The following is a 15,070-nucleotide window of genomic DNA, read 5'->3' as shown; positions in this document are numbered from 1 at the left end:
TAGCTCCAGGGGCGCTCGCACCGATGAGTCACGCAACACAACTCGCGCCGAGCGCCTCCAGCACCGCATCCCTCCCATGATCCAGACCTACTCTCTCTCTCTCTGTCTCCCACATGCAACAAAATCTTCCCAAAGTGTTGCCCTCGGCACACAATGCTCTTCTGCTCCCTGACTGCCTCTGCAAAGCAGTGTTCAGGGAGAGCGATCCCTTGCGCCTTTCAGGAGCGCAGTGCGACCAACACCTTGATCCGAGTCTCCATCAGTCCGGGGACATCTGATGTCAATATGTTGACTCCCAGTCTTTCCTTTGAAATACGCGTTATTAACCCTTCCAGCTGCTCAGAAAAGACTGAAACATGACATAGAAAAAGGAAAGCATACAAAACCTTTTATAACCAATGCTCTCTCTGCTTTTTTGACGTTTTGGCCAATGATATTTAAATAGCTGATGTCTGGTGAGGCTGCTCTGTTTCTGCCTTTGTAACCTCAATTCTAAGCCCTAGCCCTAGCTTGCAACGTGGCAGGCAGGAGAAAATCGACGTCACAATGAAATATTGTTATTAAGAGCATTAGCAAGAAGTAACAGGTCGGAACGGTATGGCTGGTACCTTGCCATAATCACAAACCTCAGTCGTCGTTCTGAAGTCATTTACCTTTCCTAGTGCTGAATTATTGCTGCAAGATTGGTGCTTTAAACTATTAGTTAAAACTAATGTTTTAACTTAAAAGCTTAAAAAAATGTTTCACTTAAGGTACTGAGATGGCTGAATAGCAAACAAACAAATGAGCAAAAGAAGACTCCAAAGCTTTCCAGATGGCTAGTTCTCACTGATGTACTTTTTTTTTTTTCTCTCTCTGGAGCTTCAAAACATGCTTAAATTATGAAATGTTGTGTGATTACAGGAATTTGGCAAAGCACTCATTAAGATTTTAGTTTGTGGGGTGATACTACAGACAACTGAAGATGAACAATCACCAAGTTGTACAACTGTCCTATTGTACATGCAACGTTATTGGCTTGGGTTGTAGCATAGGGGACTCGGGGTTGCAGGTTCGGACTTGTTCATGTGCTGCACTCTTGTTGCTCCCTTGGGCCAAATCCATCCTTGGCACAATTGCTGAAACTGGTGAAATCGCAACAGTAATTAATTTGTCTTCCTTTGCTCAAAACCACTTGCTTAGCATCTCCCGCGCTTTGTCCCCAGTTTCTGCTTAGGCCAGGTGACTTGATACAGGCCTCCCACACTCCCTGCAGTTCCTGAAGAAACTGGGCAGATGCTGTGTACCTGGCTTTGCTGCTGCAAGTCCTTTCATGCTGCTAGAGCACGCTTGTTCCTCTGCAGCCGCAGCCACCTGCTTCGCTGGGCCAGCAGAAGAGGGGGCAAAGGCTTCGTAGTGGGCGGTCTGGAGTGGGAGACGGCAGTAGTAACAGATGGCGGAAAGGAAAGTGAGGAGGAGTGGAGGATGACAAAGAGGGAAACAGGGAAACACAATATTTTTTAGTCTCTGTGCTTGGAATATGCTCTGAAGCTGGTTGTGCTCAGTTTTCAGTTCAAGCAGTGCCCTGTACACCCCCACTCCCATCCAGCCTGGGGTCAAACTGGCAAGCAGGAAAATGTCTTGTACTTCAAATGCAGGTGAAGTACACCCCACTGGGGCCGCCATGGTGAGCAGAAATATGCTCTGAATGCAAATTGGTACAGAAGTGAGAACCTTGCCTTCTTCATTTGTGTCTATTGGTACAGAAGTGAGAACCTTGCCTTCTTCATTTGTGTCTCAGCTCTGCCTGTCTACAATCACAGGAGCCTCTCTCCAGCTCCTTCAACCCCATCCCACTACGACCTCATTAGGGACGGGAGATAAAATCCTGTTATATAGCCTGAAGAGAAAGCCACGTTCTTCCTATTAAATCACTGACTAAAGGCTCCTAGTAAGGCTGTGACATTTTCCGGATATGGCTTGTTCTCCAGGTGATGTTTGAAGGAAGTTGTTTCTTTACTGTCCTGATGATAGAGATTGCTTCCCACTCTTCAGCAAGGGTAGGTCTACTACTAATGCCTCAAGATACAGGGTTGAGGGTAGTATTAATGCAGACAAGAGAGGGAGTAAAAAAAAACACTGGTGGCCTTCTAGTCAAAAAAAAGTTAACAGTGGAGTTAGCAAGAACTCTGCGACATTGTATGGTGCTGCAAAGAGGCAACACCTGTTGGCTACACCAGACTAGAGAAATCAGTCTGAATTACTGAGCTGTAGCTTAATTCCTCAAGATGAGGATGTGGCAACTATTCATGTCAAAAGGAGAGTGGATGTGGGAATACCTATGCAGTTCCCTTGCGCAAGTCCACTGCATGCAGCGTACCCACTGGCTTTCCATACTGCACTAATGTGAAGTAGGTCCCTTGCAAGGCACCTTCTGTAATCCCAGCTCACTGATCACCAGGGAACAATACTGCTTTTGGAGTTGCACTAATGTGGCATTCTTGCTCTCTCTACCTGTTTGAGTGATGTACCCTGCAGTAAGCACAAACAGAAGTACTCAAGCGACCAACCTGTTCAGTATCAAAAAAGTGTGGTTTGCTGTCTCATCCTCAGATTTACTACTAAAGACAGTTCCTTTGGGGTCCAACCAGATGCTATCTTATGCATTTGTGGACGCCTGCTGTGTGTCACTGCCAGTATATGAATTAAAAAACAAATGCTGAAAATAAGGTGAAGACATAAGTAACGGCATAGCAAGGAGAGATGTGCTTAAGCCTGCGCAGTGGACATGGTGTGACTTCTTTCTAATAACTCGCTGTCCATCAAGTGACTGTCATGTGTAATAACCTGCAGATGGCTCAACAGTGGGTGGCATTAATATACTTGGGCCTCTGGCATGCAGGTGCTCTGCACTGTCCTTCCCACAGTCCTCCTTTTGCCAGCAGATAGCCTTACACCTCGTTGCTGACTGTCAGGCAAAGTGAGCACACTTGCTGTCATACAAAACACACCGATTCCTGGTGGGCTGGCACACCTTCACAAGGCGGGGAGGAAAGACATGCAAGCCAGTTTGATGTCCTTTACTTTTTGCAATGGTATCGGTGGAGAAATGTGTCAAGCAGCTGAAGAATTAAAATATCAAGGCTATTCAGATAGATTACTGATATGATTTTTTTATTTGCATCCAGAATCATGGTCTGACTACACACCTCTTCACCTTCAAGCGACCTCTTTGATGTTAGTGCAGTATGGAAAGCTACTGTGTATGCACTGGACTTGCACTGTACAAATATACATAAAGACTCAGATGACATCTAGATGCTTATTCCTTTTTAGTGAGACCAGTGATATCATGGAACAATTTCTGAGTGAAATTCTGAGTAAAAGAAAACAACGTGAGCCCTGGAAAAGGAAGAACAGGATGGTAGGTCAAAAGGAGGGGTATACTGGGTAATGTTATTAGGTAAGTTACATTTCCTAGAAAATTAAAAAGATATGTATAGAGAGAGAGAATAAGATTCAGGAAATATTTACATAGGACTGAAAGGGATCCTCTGCCACAAGCACTGTGTCATATAATCTGTGATGAAATTTTTCAAAACTGCAGACTGGAGGGTCTTTAGTCTTCACTGTGTCCATTGACGGGCTACTGCAAAAATGCTAATGTTAAGGAACATCTTCTAATTTTCAACCTAAATTTATCCATGGTGAATTTATATCCATTATTATAAACAAATCATGAGCACTGAGTGAGACACTAGGATGCTGGGTGTTGAATAATACTTGGCAGGACTTAAAACAAAAGACAGCCAACTGTTAAATTAAAAACCAAATAGGAAAACTCATGCGTCAGACCTTTTTGTCCAATTTTTAGGCTTGAACTCTTTCTTGAGAAAGAAAAATCACCGAATTTTGCACCAATAACTACAGTAGAGAACTTCTGAGCAGGCACGGATTTGTTACAGTTGATTAATATGTTTTCCTTTATGACTTCCAATAAGCAGTTTTTATGCAATGTGCTTGTCTTCCTACACATCGCTTAGAATACTGTATATTATTGTTTGTTTAAGGAATGAGTGTGTGGATACTGTAAGGGTTTACTTGTAGGCAATGTCAAATGCCTTCAGCCATCCTGAAGAGTTAGCCAAAGTCACCCTGATTTGCACCACCACAAAGACATAGTTGGTAGGCTCAGAAGGGGGAGTACAAGTACGTTCAAGAGCTCAGGGGACAATCTTAGTTTCGTTAGTGATGCTAATGGGGATGCACTGGAAGAGAGATTGGAGGTGGATTGCACTCTCTAACAAACAGCAGAGTTGCCTCATATTTGGGGTCAGTGGAGCTGTGCTGGTCTTAAGGCAGTAATGAGAAATGGAGAGGATTGTGCCATATCTTAAAAGTGAGCTAGGAGCCCCAGGGCTACCTTGGGCTACTACCTCGAGCGCAGGGTGGAGTCCAGCAGGAACGAATCCTGCCCCCATAGAGATCACAGTAGTTGGTGCCAGGGGTGCTAATGAAGGAGAGAGAGAGCCTTGCCTCACCTACATAAAAGCTGACTTAATTCCTTGTCCAAAAGGTTTAATACTGTTGCAATACTTTGATAATGATATCATTTTCTTTCTTTTTTTTTTTTTTTGAGAGGTGAAGATACTAGTATCTTAAAAGATTCAAAAATTATTGTTCAATGATAAATTTAATTTCTTGTCATTAAACAAGGCAAAGAAAGTCAGTCCCTTTCTTCTAATAGCCAAACGGAAAAACACAATCTTATTAACAGCATTATCGTGAAAGCTCTGTTTTCCTCTCTGCTGCATTATCCAGCTTCTGGAGGAACTCTTCTTGAGCCACATGCTTATGTCCTGTTAAATTCAAAAGATCTTGTGCCCAAGCCTAAGGATAAAGATATCACAGTACAGTGAGGAAACTATTTAATTTCCCAAATAGAGCCACTAACACACAATTGAGTAGTAATGTTCATTCTTTCTTAATAATAAAGACTTCAACAAAAATTATAGTGTCATTAATATTATATTGTGGATGGGGAGAAACATTTCTTGTGTTCCCACTCATTCCTATTATATGCGTCCCTGTGTGTGTATCCAGCTTTCTGACAAGCCTAGGAAGAAGCTGACAGTCTTTGTGAACCAGTTATCAGAGATAATATTATATTGAATCAAGAATGAGATACTGACAGAAATTTTGCCTGTCAAGAAAGCTAACGTATAATAAGACAACCTCAACTTTTAAAAATAAAAACATTTGATGGGATACGGGTCCACAGCACAAAGGTATCCTAGCTGAAACAAATCATAGGGACCACAATTGGTGTAGGACAGGGTGGTGTTTACAGATGTGGAAAGTGAATGGTCTTGAGAAAAAGTTCTGCAGAAAAGGAAAGTTTCAAGAAGACAATCTCTTTCGTTATCCCTTGTCCTGCCTAACCAAAATGTTTGTTTAGCCAGGCTTTTTGCAAGGGAGAGCTGGTAGTGACATCTACAGTTAAAACTGCCTAGTATTTTTCATAATAAGTGTTTCAGTATTTTGCCAAAATTTAACTGCCTGGACGAAAATATTCCAAGCTTGATGTCTTCCTCGAGCTGCAACAAAATGGTTCAGCGACGTTCAAGAACAAGGTTATGAAAAAAATAATCATTTTGAACCAAAATTATTTTCCCCAAACATTTCTTTGAAGAGGATGAGAAATTAATGTACTTATGCTTCAGCCTGCAATTTGCCTCTGAATTGCCTTTTGCAGTAAAGATGCTCAGATTTGGCTGTACTGTAAGACCTGAAAGATCACAGATGTAAGCGGATGCTTTGCTATTGACTTTACTGAGACCAGAACGTTACCCAGCAGCATCAACTGCAGTGCCGTTAGTCGCATATGACAACGCATTGGGTCTGACCTTTCGGCCAGAGAAGCAACTTAGATGTCCCTGAGGAGTGTGCAGATCAAAAGTTGTGCAGCTACAAACACGACTGCTACCGCGCACGGCACCGAGGCCCAGGTTAATAAGCCACATCGTAAGGAATATTAGCTTGAGCATCACCCTAATGCGGTTTCCTGTAAGCCCTGAGCACAGGCAGAGCAGTCTGTGCAGACACGCTGCCGGTGGGACAGGAAACTGTGTTTGTGCAGTGCATGGCATGACAGCACACGAGGGCTGAACGAGAGTCAGAACGTCCTCGTGCGCTTGCCCAGGCTAAGGACTATGACCAAGGAAAAACAGCTTGCATTGTTAGCTCCGAACTGACTTACGTCACAGTATTATCAAATATATCTGTGTACAAGAGGATCAAATTAAGAGCTGCAGAGGGATCGTTTACTGAGCTATTTCGTAACTTCTTTATGCTTAATTCTACACGTTAAGCATTCGCAGGTATTGCATGTCAACATATTTTTACTAAGAACAACCAGGCTTAGAAATAAAGATTTATAATCAGATCAACAGGTGGTACAAACTGGTTAGAAGAACTATACATGCTAGTGCAACAGGGACTGTGTCAGAAATATCATCGGCTAAGAAATAAAAAGTGAAAGATTCACGTGACTTTAGCAACCCTTCAAACTATGTCTACGGAAAAGTATCTTTAATCTGAATATGCTGCCGCTTGTGTTAATTCCGCTGAAGACAGCTGTGGTTTTTTGCTGACTCAGGCAGGTGATGCAGAGCTCCACCCGCGACAGCGCAACCATTTTAAATTCGGCAGCTTTCAGCTAATCACTTCAGTGTTTGGAGTTCTTCTGCTGTGTTCCCTACGGCATTTTGCTGCCAAATGACATGAATTGTTAGCATTGTTTGTCTCTTTCCAAGTCTTCTAAGTCACGAAGGCGTAACGTTTAGCATTCACGTACCTTTATCTGCATGCACTATCTATATGGCTCTACCTAACAAACTTTGTCCCTCATTGACCAGCCATCCTTACTCAGGGAAATACTAATATTTTTCAAGGAAGAAAATGAAACAGAATATTTTCATCTTTTTCACAGCCAGATGGCAAGGCATATTTAAGAATTAGCTGCATCACCACAAAACCTGCGACGCAGGAATTAATCTTGATATGTGGACCGGACCCTGGCATTAAGGCTATGTGTGGAATTGCAGACACTCAGCACGTTCTTATTTTCTAGGCCTTTAAACATCTTTTAACATGAAGTCCACTTGCTGTTAAAACTGTCATTGTCAACACTTCTAGATTTCTTGCAAAGCCACAGTCCTCAGAGTTGTTCTTTTGACGAGAGTGAAGTCAGGTCATAAGAAATGACACCGGAAAGGGAAAGATTGTTAAAAAAAGTCTTTTCCAGAGAACTATACTTTTAGCTAATTCAGAGATGCCACTACCTGTCTGCAGTTACCTAAATATTTCAAGTCACTGTATTTTGTTGAAGCTTTTTTAAGACCTACAGTAATGAAAATAATAGGCCTGAATTTTATTCTGGAAGACAATCGTCTCGTGCAGGCAGGCAGCCTTAAAATGTCAGCCACGGCGTGTTGTCATGTAGAAGCCAGTCTGGGGGTGATGGGGATAAGACAAATCACGGGGAAAGGCAGACGGCATAATGGATCACAACAGAAGGGTCTGTGTTTGCAGTCACTACAAGTCGTAGAGGTCTGAACACAAACCGTATCGGTACTCCTAGAGAGAGGCAAACAGTGGTTGCTAGTAAGTGTTACTCCTCACTGGAATGAAAATATTTTTATCAGTACTTCTAGCAGAGTTTGCCGAGTAATTTACAAGCAGCCTATTTGCAAAAAAACTAGCAAAGAAAAAGGCATGGAGGACTCGACATGCGTACCTGCAAACGCACCCATTTCATTGAGTCAGGGACAAAACTCCTCGAACTGCAAAGAGTAACCCCTTCGCCAGCCCAACGTTCGCTTCAAATCCGAGCTGGCACCCTGCATTTTTAATGGCTGTAATAGCTGCTCTCATATCCTATACGTTAACCCCATCCCTTTGGTCCTGCCAGTGATACCGGCTTTCATCCAGGTCATGTGCTTCTTACACAGCTGCCTTTGCTATTTCCTTCATGCTCTGGCTTTTGCACCGCACACCTTCTCCAAGCCGTAGATACAGGCTTGTTCTTCACACGTTTCTGAAGATCCACCTCCACCACCACGCCTGTGAGGGACTTCCGAGAGAGCAGACAAAAGCACATACCAACATCTGCTTAAAATAACACTTGCATCAGTTATAAAAAGCCCTCAGTCTCGAGGTCGCTGGCGCTGACGGGCAGCCCACGAAATCGCGCGTCTCCGCCGCCGCTGCTTCGGCCGCCCCTTCGCCTGCCTTCCCCGCAGCAGCTCCCGAAGCGCTGCGGCGGCGCAGCGGTTTTCATCGCGTCCTTACCCCGCACCTAGGGCAAACGGGGTCTCGCTCCACCCTGGATTTCTACGCTGTTACAGCACGGGACAACATAAACGCTGCCACGCGCCTGCGGAAAACGCGGTCGAGGAGGAGGCGTTGCAACGGGGCGGGCGCCGGCTGTTGGGGCCGCAGAGAGCGCTATCGCTCCCCTCGAGGGGTGCGACGGCTGCCCCGGGTCCGAGCGGACGGACCGTAGGACAGAACGGACGGGGAACCGGCCCCGGCCGCAAAACTCAGCCCTCTGTTTGCTTTTTTTTTTCCCTTCACGCGGAGGAACAGGCGTGAAAAGGGGAAGGCGAGAGAAAACGGAGCCGGGCACAGGGGGACGGGTGAGGGACGGGCCGCGGGGCGCTCGCTCGGTCCGGCGGGCAAGGCCACCGCGGCGGCCCGCCGGCCGGCGCTAGCTGCACAGAGGCGAGTGGGACGACGTTCATGGAGATAATCCCACGCTCTTGACTGCCTGCGCAGCACTTACAGGAGGCCCAACGCGGGGCGAGCGAGCCGAGCCGCAGCTCCCACCAAAGAAACCTTAAGTAGCGTGACTGCATTCACACGCAAAATGAGAGGCAAAAACTGGGGGGGCGGGGGGTGGGGGGGGGGGGATCATAGTTGCATCAGTGCCCTGGCAGCAGGATTTAAGGTCCTGCCAGGCTGTGAGACCATCACGGCGATGCCCACAGAAGAGTTGGCGCCTTGGTTTCTTTTCGGTCCCAACCCTTTCTCCGAGGGTCGTTCCCGCGCTCGGCCGTCCGTTCCCGCTCGTGCCCCGAACGCCGCCGCCGCCGCCGAGCGGACGGCTCGACCTCCTTCCTCCAGCACCCCCAGCGCCCCGAAACCCCGCCAGCCCCTTCCCCGCGGCCCACTTCCCCGCTCTGGCGCTCTTTAAAAACATATAGCCAACGCGCGCCAGCGTCTTCACGTCAACCCGGCCTTCGCAGAGCCATGCGGACCTCTGACACACACACGCACGTATATAGATATATATCTATATCTATAGACATATATGTGAGTAAAAGAGCTGCGCGGGCGGCTGCGTGCCCAGGGCCGGGCCGGGTCGGTGCGCGGGGGGCCGCGCAGGCCGGACCCGCCGCACTTGCCATGCGCTGCCCGCGGCCGTGCGCGGTGCCGGCGGCGGCGGCGGCGGCGGCGGCGGCGGCGGGGTTTCCCTCTTGCCCCGGCTCTGCGGGGGCCGAGGCGGCGGCGGCGGGGAAGGGAGGGAGGAAGGGGAGGGGGGAGGAGCCGCCGCTGCCGCCGCCGCCGCCGCTGCGGGGCGAGCGGGCTCCGCGCACACACACACACACACACGGGTACGCGGAGGAGGAGGAGGACGTCGCCCGGCCGCGCAGCCCCGCGGCACCCTGCGCAGCGCGGCGGTGGCGCCCGCCGGCCGCAGCCCTGCCTCCCGCCCCGGCGGCGGTGGCGGCGGCGGCAGCTGATGTAAGGGCGGCGCGGCGCGGCGGGGCTGCGCGCCCGCGCGGGTGGGGAGGGGGGGGGAGGCGGCGCGGCGCGTGAGGGGCGCGGGCGACCGTTGGTGACCGTTGAGGCGGCGGCGGCGGCGGCGGCATCGCCCGGAGGCGGCGCGTCCTTCACGGGCAGCGGCGCCGGCCGGCCCTGGGCGGCGGGCCGTAACCTTGGGCTGCCGGGGGCGGCCGCGGCCCCGGCCACCGGCTGCCGGAGGTGAGGCGTGTGTCTGCGTGTAAACATGTACGTATATATGTATGTGTGTGTGTGTGTGTGTGTGTGTGTGTATACGGGTGTGCGAGGCTGTGCGTGCGCCTGGCGGTTGAATTGTTCTCCTGCTCTGCGCGCTGCCAGCTGGGCAGCTCGCTGTAGTTTCTGAGTGCGTCCGGGTTTTGTCCGTGCTGGGCGGCGTGACAGATGTTTCTGTGCAGTTAAAGTGTAACTTCGGTTCGTTAATTAATTAATTAGTTTATTAACAAAGGAAGGCTCGCCTTTGCAGGTTTTTTGTTTTCTTTCAGATAAGCGCGAAGGTCTCTTGGGATACCTGCCTTGCCTCTCTGTGTGTGTGTGTGCGTGTGTGTGTGTGTGCGTGAACCTCATTTGCACAGGTGTTTTAAAAGCACTTGCTGGTAACTTTTCAAAGCGAGATGCAAACCGAGGTTGCCATTTTGCCAGCAAGACTATGCACAGTGTCATGCAAAGATGCGTGACTTTGAATTACGTGCAGTCAGACACCTGTTACTTAATCCTGTTTATTCTTTCCAGTTACCGTTGTCCAGCCTTGCTCTTCTTTGCTTAACATCTGAAAATAAATCGCAAGTATTTCTTTAAGCTATGCGGGCATCTGGTAGGAACCCAAGAGTCTAATGTGTTGGTGAGATACCTAATGCGTCTTGGTTAGGTAATACTTTCTCAAAAGGAGCTGGTTTTTATAAAGTTGTGGAATAATCTCTATTTCTGGGGGAATTTATGGAACGTTTAGGTGTTGCCCGTGGGGATGGCTCTGGAAGGCAGTAGGGGCTGCACACCATCAAAGGGCTGTACAGTGTAGATCTTCAGTAAAGTGTACATCGTAGTCTCCTAATGGTTAAATAGTGTTTAGTGTTTTCCAAACTTCACTTGATGGTGTATCATGGAATTCTCAGATTATTAATCTGCGTTAATGCGGATTGTACAGAAAACATAACAGTGCTAATTCTGCCAATGGATGGAGCAGGTTCTGTCATAACAAATTTATATTGATGGTTATATTATGTAGTTTACTTGAGCAGTTTAAGCAGGCTGGCCCTGTTAACTCATTTGAGTTTATTTTCTCCAATTTACGAAAGTGTAATATCTACTATGTTTGCAGGCTTTCTCCGGGTCACGGATATGTAGTATTGCTACGTTCTATAAAATAATTGTTGTTGTATAGAGCTGAGCTAATTTTTTTTATACAGAGACAGTTTATAAATATGAGTTGGAAATAGATTTATTCCTCTCTGCAACTGATAATTTCAGAAAGTAATTAAAATAAATTACAGATTTCAGGCATGGAACCTCTCTTCCAGAACTGTTAATACTACTCTACCTTCAAACGTTAGTTTTGGTTCATCTGTTGATGATATCACTAAAAACCAGGTATTCATATTAAAGTCAAATCTCTGGTGGAAATATAGTTACATGCAGCTGTCAAAATAAAATGTTGAGATCTGATTTAATTTCTGGATGTGGATTCGTACTTGGTAGAGTAACAGTGCCTTTTATTTTATAGACATGCGCCCACGCACAAGAGCTGTGTTCTAAAACAGAATTTTCTATGTCATGAATTTATGCATAACATATGCTCTTTGCTTTTTCTTAGTGTGCAGGGAAGAAGGAACCTTGAGGGGAAAGAGATAAAGACCAAGAGGGGGAAGAGAGAGATTTCATACAAGTTTCCCTTACTGACAGAGAAAATATCTCATTGTTCTATACCGGGAAAAAAAAAAAAATCACTGGTTATGTTCTGCTTTCACCTTTTCTAAAATAATGGCCAGGTCTTTTGGCTTGATACACACTGCTGACTTCTGTTGCAGACTTTGGCTATTTGTTCCAGTAATATCTGGCAGTGATGATGAACTTGGAGCTATGCTGTGAGTCTGTCAAATATTTGTTACGGCTTTGTAAGAAGTGATGGCTTTATTTTCACCAGGTTTACATACAATGTGTTGAAAACTTGTAGGGATATAATTTCCATTAGTCTTGATATTTATTTTATATTTCCTTTGCACATTACCTTGTTGAGTTTTGTATTCTACTTGCGTCATTTTTTCTTTCCTTGGTAGTGTTTTACCATCTCCATGCCTGTTCCTGCTTGTTTATAATTTGCAGAAGAACCAATTTTGAGATGGCTATTTTAATGTTTTCCTTAAAACTGAATTAATTCATTTTCAGGGGAAAGGGAGAAGGAATGGCAGGGGAATATTTATCAGTTTTGAAAGTGAGAACAGAGACCGAATCCAAGCACTCGGTGAAGAGTAGCTAGATATGAAAATAGATGCCTCCTTGATTTTGGGGAAGACTGATTTCTTCTGTAGTTTTAATGATCTGCCCTCATTAGATTCAGGGAATTGTTATAAATTAATTTAGAAGTGAGATTTTCCAGGTTGTAAAATTACTGGTTAGTTGTTAGTGGAGACTATTATTAAAGGTTGCACAAAGCATTATTTGCAGAATGGCTTATTAGTAGCCTGGGCTTAGTTCCATTACCTAATAAATAGGTGCATTGTGCCACTTTGAATGTTGCAAAATTGCTAGCTTGAGTTCATTTACTAATTTTACAAGATATGTAATACATACTTCACAGTTTTGGGAAGACTCTTTGACGTCTGCAGAAGTTGCACAAAGCGGAGATGTTTAGGACCCAGCCTGTAAACTCTTCAGAGGTTTTTATGTTGTTTAGGAGGCCTTATTCTCCTGTAAGATGCATGCATAACACTTACCACTTCAAAATGGCTTAAGTGCATGCATCAAAGGCTCAGATTAATAAGAAGGGACTTTCTGAGAGCAGGCTTTGTGGTTCTCTTGCTGCTGCAGGAGAAGTGAACATTGGCTTGACTTTGCTGTTTGATCTTTGGACATTGTGTACCCAGAGATCTGACTTGTTGTGAGTTTGAATATATGGGATGGCACTGGTATAAATACCACAAATGTTGTGCTCTGGCATTAACCAGCCTGTTTTGCTTATGTTCTCACCCCATGAGCACCGAGATGTGAGAATGTATCTTATTAATGCTGGAGCATCTCCCTGTGGTAGCAGTTTATGAAGTTTGGTAAATATGGATGAAGAGACTTGCCAAACTGTGGAAGAAGGCAGATTCCCCCGCCTTCCTGTTTTTTTCTTTTGTTTGTTTTTTGTTTGGTTTTTTTTTGCCTGTTTCCAGAAGTCATGAAATAGTAACTTCCATGTTCCAAAAAGACACACTGATGTTTGGAACAGAGCTCCAGTTTGGGGAAAAGTGTCAGGACAGCTCTTGCACAGCTGTCCTCACAGCACTTATGCCAGGACTTTCTGCAGTTTTCAGGGCATGGTGCCCCTGGGCAACTTGTGTGACACAGAAATAGATGGTGCAGCACTGTTGTGGCTTCGGAGATTCCTCTCCAGCAAACTTCTGGATGATGAGTCGTTGGTCTTGTCCTATGAGGTTGTCACTGTTTGGCTCTTGGAGGAAAATGAGTACCTGCATCTCCTCCTTTTGAAGACCTACATCAGATTGCAAGGTAGTGAGGTGCTGTGGGTCCTTCTGTCAGTTTAACTATACAAGTTCTCCGCTGAGGCAGACACTACTGCCAATAGGATGGCACAACACCTAGCGATATCTAGGCATCTTCTGCTGGATGAAGAATTCATTAAAGTGACACCCTAACAGCAGCTAAACAATCTCATTTTTTTGAGGCGATGAATGAAGCAGAAAACACTCTTTTCCTTTCTACTTATAGTCCCAGCCCTTAGGCAGGGTGTTACGAAGTCGTACTGGCCTGCTTGGCTTACTGCTAGGTTTTGCTGAACAGTATTTGTCAAGGGTAATAATACTTTATTTCATGTTTGGAGTTCTAAGAAGCACCAATGAGTCTTTCCTGTGGGAGGCAACCTGTTCAGGGGGAGCAGTGCAGATGTCACTGAAAGGTTAGGTTGCCATAATGTAGTGAGTCTGTGCGTGAAAGGGAAAAAATATAAGGTCTCCAGCTTATAAGGTTGCTTACCTTTTTCATGATTTTGGTTTCTGTGGCAGATTAGGCACTTGCTTTGATCTTTCTGTGGCTTCCCAGTCTTTTCCATTGCCCGTGACTGGTGTTGAACTCAATCTTGATCCTGTCCCGCTAGCCACTAATAACTTGTCACAGCACAGCATAGATGAATACGGGGGTGAAGCAGGCTCGCTTGTACTCCCCTATTTAGTGACCCACTTCAAGGAAGCGTAGATGAATCTATAATCTGACTCTTTGCAGCTGTTGCATGCTGTCTGATAGAAGATTTACTCCATAAGCCGAAAGTGCTCTCCTGTTCCGTTTCTCGTCTTTTCTCCTACCTATTGCAAAAAGAGATGATTGGAAATTGAATTCAGTAGCTGATTGGCACCTGTCATATGTGTAAAGTTATGGCCTTTTATCCCATTTTATATGGAAGCTGTTCTCTTACTGTCACAATGCCTAGGCCCTAGACACAGATAATTTAGGGTCACTTGCTTGATCTTTTCTCAAAGTAAAAGCTTATTTCTTTATCCAGTAACAGTAGCTTGGAGTTTTAGGCAACAGATGAGACAATCTGTTTGTAGTATGTTCTACCATATGGTCTGTAGGTGCTGATCCTGAAATTAGTATTGCTGAAGCAACTGGCACCTATACCTCTGCCCTCCCATTTCTAGAGAAGTTGGCTGTATTCAATAGACTTTGGGGCTCTCAAATTGTAACTTTCTTTGTGAGCTAAACTTGCAGTTGGCCAATTTTAGACTGAGATGTGTAAAGGTATAGGTATTAGGTTCACTAAGTGACTGCTCTGTTCAGATTGGATATGCTATGTCGTCCCTTTCCAGATGTTGTATTAATAGACCATTTACTTTGATTAAATGATTTAATCTAGGCCTTTGGTACTTATAGTCTGTTGTTTTTATGTGCAATACTGTGTGAAAATAGGAATATATATAAAGAAAAAAAACAGATACAATCTATCTATCAAAGAGTTAGAAAAAAGCGTTTGTTGCTGCGGTCAGTCTAGCACTATGCTATCTGAGAGAGAATA

General features: G+C 45.5%; 1 protein-coding gene across 16 annotated transcripts in view; it reads left to right on the top strand.

Annotated features, from left to right (window-relative positions):
• The first annotated feature begins 9,642 nt into the window (after positions 1 to 9,642).
• The window catches only part of PLCB4 (phospholipase C beta 4), a 222,591-nt gene continuing 217,163 nt past the window's right edge, over positions 9,643 to 15,070 (top strand). For 9 of the 16 annotated variants that reach the window (XR_011140503.1, XM_068940305.1, XM_068940302.1 and 6 more), the window contains exon 1: positions 9,643 to 9,786. The gene's annotated coding sequence lies outside the window, so the exon portion shown is untranslated. Of the gene's footprint in view, positions 9,787 to 9,907; positions 10,054 to 15,070 lie in introns of those variants that run through there. The other 7 variants (XM_068940297.1, XM_068940291.1, XM_068940296.1 and 4 more) reach the window with 3 other exon arrangements.

This window comes from Struthio camelus, chromosome 3, assembly GCF_040807025.1.
Source record: "Struthio camelus isolate bStrCam1 chromosome 3, bStrCam1.hap1, whole genome shotgun sequence".
NCBI lineage: Eukaryota > Metazoa > Chordata > Aves > Struthioniformes > Struthionidae > Struthio > Struthio camelus.
This window is presented reverse-complemented; position numbering and strand designations above follow the sequence as displayed.